Source organism: Anoplophora glabripennis, unplaced genomic scaffold (assembly GCF_000390285.2).
Source record: "Anoplophora glabripennis isolate ALB-LARVAE unplaced genomic scaffold, Agla_2.0 scaffold1401, whole genome shotgun sequence".
NCBI classification, from domain to species: Eukaryota; Metazoa; Arthropoda; class Insecta; order Coleoptera; family Cerambycidae; genus Anoplophora; species Anoplophora glabripennis.
Genome location: NW_019417502.1, coordinates 25,477 through 31,937, shown reverse-complemented (window position 1 = coordinate 31,937; position 6,461 = coordinate 25,477).

The window sequence follows — 6,461 nt, the reverse complement described above, 5'->3', positions numbered from 1 at the left end:
CACGATGGAGCTCCGGCCCATTTTGCTCGCGATGTCCGTGGATTTTTAGACGATCAATGTCCCAATCGGTGGATAGGGAGATGAGGGCCCATAATCCTATGGACTTTTGTATATAAGATTATATTAAATCTGTCGTGTATCACACCGATGTAGAGAATGTAGAGCAGTTGCGGAATCGTATCGAAGATGCCACTGAAGAAATACGTAACAGCCATGGTTTATTCCATCGTATCCGTCGCTCATCTATCCAACGTGTACACTTGTGCATAGACGGTAACGGTAATGTATTTGAACATTTGCTTACAGCAAATTAAAAAAATTAACGTTATGATATTAATAAAAACTGATTTTTGGCAAGGCATGCTCAGACCTCCTCGAGGTTCTTGCTGGGCAAACAATAACAATTTAATATGTTGATTGCATAATTATAAAAAATAATTTATAGCATTTTAAATTATTATTGGCTGACGTGAGCAAACCGTTTATTTATTGTCTTTATATGAGCGAAAATATATAAATATGGCAACGTTGCATCTAGGACGAGTTGTTCATATCGTAGCCGTGCGCAAATTGTGATTAACCGACTGACGTCAGCCGGTCAGTAACAGCCTGAAAAGGGGGTTAATGATTTGAAAATATTTTTTTTCTGCTTAAATATGCATTTAATTTTTTATTAATCACACCGTCGTATTATACTAATTTTTCTATATCTGCTCTTAAAATTAATGACATTATGACTGAATCACCCTGTATACGAAGTTGCACCCCAAAGTGGAGCCCTAAATTTCGAAAAATATTAATATCTCAGCAACACTTTATCGTAGAAGAATTAAATTTGGTACATGATTTAGGTTTATTACTGGTCTTCTTTGACTATGATTTAGAGTTAATTGAAGTACTACAAGGTGTTTATTGGAGATGGCACTCCTAAAATTGTACCGAACTTCTTTCTCATTGACCGAATTGAAAAATAGTAATTTTAATTCACAGCAGAATTTAATTTTAGATTTTTTTACTCTTGTTAAATTTTAAAAAAAATTCATGGTTTTCAAGAAAAACCGTATTAACTGACACACGATTTTAACAGTGTTCATTAGAAAATAATAATCAAAAAGTCAGTAGTAGCTTTATCTTTCAAATTTGACAACTGGCCAAATAAATTTTATTTCACTTCTCTCCTAATTCTACACAAAGAAAACAAGTAGCTAGGTAGTTTTTAAATAAGCGAATATTGTATTAAGTAAAAAGCACAAATAAATAATAAAAATAATAATAATATTTTTTCAACAACAATCAGAGGCAGTTGTTGAAATAAAATAATTTTATTATTAACTGACAAGTTTGAAAGATAAATTCATTGCCTTCATAACTCGTAAACCATTCACTTTTCGACAAAAATAAAAGAATGTTTTTCCATCCGGATTTTAGATCGTTATAAAATGCATTCATATTACCAATTAATTCAGTGGCGTAGAAGTTTTACTGTGAATAGGGAAACGATATCCTTGTTTCTCCGCCACTGGTTTTTGAATTTGGACTGTATGCATACAGAACTAGAATTATTAAAAAAAAATTGTACCAAATTTGGATAAATTTGATAAAGTGGTTTTCCAGATATTTAAAAAATTGTTTTATTTTTGTTAATTTCAACGCTCTGTATCTCATAAACGGTGGCTTTTTGCCACATGTTCATAGAGCAAAGTGATGTGTTAATTTTTGTTGTTTAGTACTTTCCCGAAGATTGTCTATTAAAATCTGGACCACCTTGTACAGGGTAGCAAAGTACTCTATAAAAATTTCACAGCCATCCTCGCAAGAAATTATGCGATATCCGTTGACTGCACGAAAAACAGTAAATACCTCCAAAACCAGAAGAGATAGGTAAAGGGAGCCATTATACCATTCGAAAGAGAACAAAATTGTTCATCAGGAAACGCAAACATATATAGGGTGTTCCATTTAAAAAAAAATAAGTTAAAATGGTTTAAAGTTAACTAAATTCGGCATTAAATTTCTACCACCCTGTATGAAATTAAGTCATTTTGAAATTATGGTAGGGAAGCTTAGAGTTTTAATTATGTCCTCTATAAATTTTATCGCTCTAACTTTATTATTGTAAAATACAAATCTTTTTGAATTAGGCTGTACTTCTTTAAATTTTTTTGAAAAAATTATATATATCAAAAACGGTTAACTTTAAGAATAGAAAACCTCTATGAAAGTTCTCATAAAAATTGACGTACAGTCCAAAACTGCAATAATATACATGGTGTTCCATTTAAAATAAGGAAGATGATGTCAACTTCCGGTATAACTGGAAGAGCATGCCCGAAAACACTGTTGCCCAAATTTTCAAAATTAAAATCAAAGTAGTTTCTGAAATATGTCTAATGTCTCGTCACGGTGGGACACCCTGTATACAGTACCTATTTATATTTAATTGGTTGAGTCTGTTTGATATAAATAAAGGCCCTGAGCTATTAACTCCGGTTACCCATTTTTGGACACCCTGTAAAATACGTGTAGGTATATAATATACAGGTGTCCGCAAATTTCACCGACAACGTTTGACTGTCTATTCACGATGATAAATATATACGATCTATGAGAAAAAAGTAAAATAAAAACTTTATGGTTTCTGAGTTACAGACCTTCAAAGTTGTCAAAAATAATACTATGCCCGTTTGCACCGTAGTGTTTAATCCAGGATTAAGTCTGAACTTAGATTAAAATATAATTTAATTAATAACTTCATAACCCTTTTACCGATCGCGTTAAAATTTGGCACATTTATTAGGACTATTATGGCTTATTATTTCATAAAGATTTAGTCAAATCGATATACCGGGTGATAGCTTTCTCCCTTTTAACGGTCAAAACTTTTACAGTGGCCGTATTTTTTTTTTACTGGCAGCAACACTGAAAAAGTCGTTTTATTTAAAACAAATATTGCCCCTTGAGATAATCGCCTACAGAAAGCCATTCTTGAGAACAATAGCATTATTTACAGGTCTGTGCGTTTCGGTTTGCGTAGCAGTGTCACGGATTTAAAATTTTAAGTTCAGTAGGCGATGAAAACAAGATGTTGATTGTTGTGGCTAACAGGTAATGTCATTATTGTCGTGTTTCTTTAGGATTCTCATCACTCTACACATGCAAATTATGAAGTGCCCGCAGTGTATCAAGACAATTAAATGTATTTAAAACTAATGTTCACAAAACTTGAAAAATACAACTTTTTCGTACATTTCATTTAACTCCTGCTCAAGAACTTTAGATCCCAATGCACGTTTACAATTTTGCCACTGGTTGGCGAGTGGGTTCGCAGAAGATAATAATTTTCTTCAAATACCGAAAAATCTTGTTTTACAAGAAACAGAGTTGTAATTGTTCATAATTTGTATCTGTGGTGTCATGAGAATCCTAAAGAAACATTACCTGACAGCCACAGCAATCAACATCTTGTTTTCATCGCCTACTGAACTGATGTTTTAAATCCATGACATTGCTACGCAAACCGAAACATACAGCCCTGCAAATAACGCCATTTTTCTCAAGAATGGCTTTGTGTAGGCGATTTTCTCAAGAGACAATATTTTTTTTAAATAAAACGACCTTTTCAATGTTGCTGCTCGTTTCAAAAAAATAAGACCACTGTAAAACTTTTGACCTCTAAAAGGGAGATGTAACAGGAGAAAACTATCACCCAGTACATTGATTTGACTAAAGCTTTAAGAAATCATACGCATAATAGNCATTTTGACCCCGGATTCTTGAAGAGCAGAAAATTTTACGTCCGAATATGTATTGACTTTTTTTTTAGAACAGACCTTTGTAGGTCACGTGATGGTCATCCAAAATCAAATCCATTTTCCAGCTTTTGGCTGTAAATTGAGATCTTGGGTCTTTGATGAGTTGATATTTTTCGGGTCGTTGATCACGATTCTGGTATTCATTTGAGCCAATCACGTCGTAATATAACGATATAATATTTTCTTACTCCGGATTCTGAAAGATTGAAAAATTTCATCCGTGTGTTTGCATCCAAGGCACCTCCCTATATATATATAAATAAATGGAATGTTATTTTCTTTATACTAACACACAGCATTTTCTTTCATCACACTGTAAATGAGTGGTGACGTCATCGATATTTTTTTCAATGGGATACATTTTTTTGCACGTTTTCATTGATTGTTATACTTTCTACCAACCATATAAAATGTGTATGCTTTTGCACAACGAAATTTTTGAGAAAAAATTTCAGCCTTTGACTTTAGTTTACGGTGCTCACTTTCTAAATCGCATTTAAGTGCCTACTCATGCAACAATGCGAGTATTTTTTCAAGGCATCGGTTTTATGTATTTTTTTTTAATTTACCAGATCCGGTGATCGGATCCGGCAAATTGGTACCGGATTTGGTAGACGTCTAATGATGTGAGATCCGCCGATTATCAGATCCAGTTTTCCGGATTGCAATCCCTATCAGCGACTAAAAACATCTCCGAAAGTAGATACTAAAACTGTACTTTTATTCACAGATTTTTTTTTATGCCTATGAAGTTATTTCATGCTCATAACTTCTTGATCTTTCAAAATGATCTAACAAAATTATAATGTTTAACGTGCTACTACTAAATTATTATTTTTTCATCAATTACAAATATTACATAAAAACAAAAAAATACATAAATGATATTGTTACCTCTACGGGACCTTAAATTTGAAATAGTTAGCCCATCTCCCTTCTTAAGTAAAACTAGAACTGTTGAACTGTTACTATAAATTTTCAATAAATTCATTTTCATATATAGGTATATTGTCTCGGCTGCAGCTGGTTAAAGTTAAACACAAATTAAAATGCTATTAAAGCATATTTTATATTTGTTAACTTAATCTGTTGTAATACATGCGTGTGCAAAAAATAATGCTTATATAATTATTAAGAAACAATAAAAAAATATATTTCAATATTTTCTACCATTTTGACAACTTAATGATTTAGTTTTTGCTTAATACGAGTAGATTTGTTATATTTTGAATAAAAAATATACAGTGTGGCCCATTGAAAACGTACCGTAGGGTATAACTGCCAGGAAAAGATCTTGTCGAAAAATTGCTGAAACACATCGATTGTGTGTCATTCCCCAAAATTTTTCAAATGGGAATGAGGTCAAGTCATACGTCATTGAAAAGAGTTTTTGATTCTCTATACACTGGCGCCCCATTTGTGAAATTCGGTCAATTCGTTTAGAAGTTATGAAGTCTTGAAGGTCTTGAAGTTTCATTAACACATTCCACGAAAAATGTAAAAATTAAATCGGTTTTATTTAAAGTGAAGGAATTTTTGTTGTTTTTTGTCGTTTCTTTCTGCAGATTATTTCGGCTTGTTCGTAGTTTTTTATGTGTAAAAAATTATAATTATGTTTCCACTATTTTGTTATCTTGATTAGTTATCCAAGTCAAGGTTTTAGTGGGATAAAGATCAATAAATGAAAGAACACTATATTTTAAATCATTGCCAACGTTTCGGTGTTATTTTACACCATCCTCAGGGCTCTAAAATACAAACAATGTTTTTAATAAAATTCGTTAAGGTATTAAAATTTAAAAAAATACAAATACATTTACAATAATTCTAAAAAATTGTTCCTGTCACAATTACCATAAAACCCAAAAAAGAAAAATTCTAAAACAGCTCTAAAAATAACAGGTATTATTCACTCACCGAAATTTGAAGTGCCTTTTGTCCAACTTAACAGTTCTAAATATGTATTAAGAAGATGACATCTAGATATTTATATGTGTATTTATAATTCATGGAACAATTTCAATGCGGTTTTCTTTCTGTCTGTATTTATATATCTACCCGTTTGACCAATATAACTTTTTTTACAGTTTCCACAAGGTATTTTATAAACTACATTAGATTTTAATTTGAAAGGAGTCTTAGTTTTTAATTTACTATAAAATCTGCTACCAATAGTATTTTCATTCTTAAAAGCTATCTTTTGGTTATTTTCTGAGACCAACACCTTACCTAGCTTTTCTGAAAGTTTAGGTATATTCCGTGAAAAAAATTTAAACTACATTAAATTAATTTTGTTAAAGAATAATTTTCCAATTTCATTGATTAATGAGGTTGTCAGAGTAGGACAAAGTGAAAACAGACGTTACATCCAACTGCACTTGTACAACATTCAAAAGAATTCAATCACCATTTTGAATTTGACAAAACCGAACTGCTTGGGCATCAACCTATTCTTTCAAAAAGGTTACTCGAGGAAATGATTTATATTAAAAAAATTAATAGTGTTAATACGAAGAAGGATATAGATAATTTAAACTTGGTTTATTATAATTTAATTGATAAAATTCTCTTGTAAAAATAAAAGGGAAAAAGAAAAAGAAAAAAGTAAGAGGAAAAAGAAGCATGATATCTACACACATTAGAATCAAC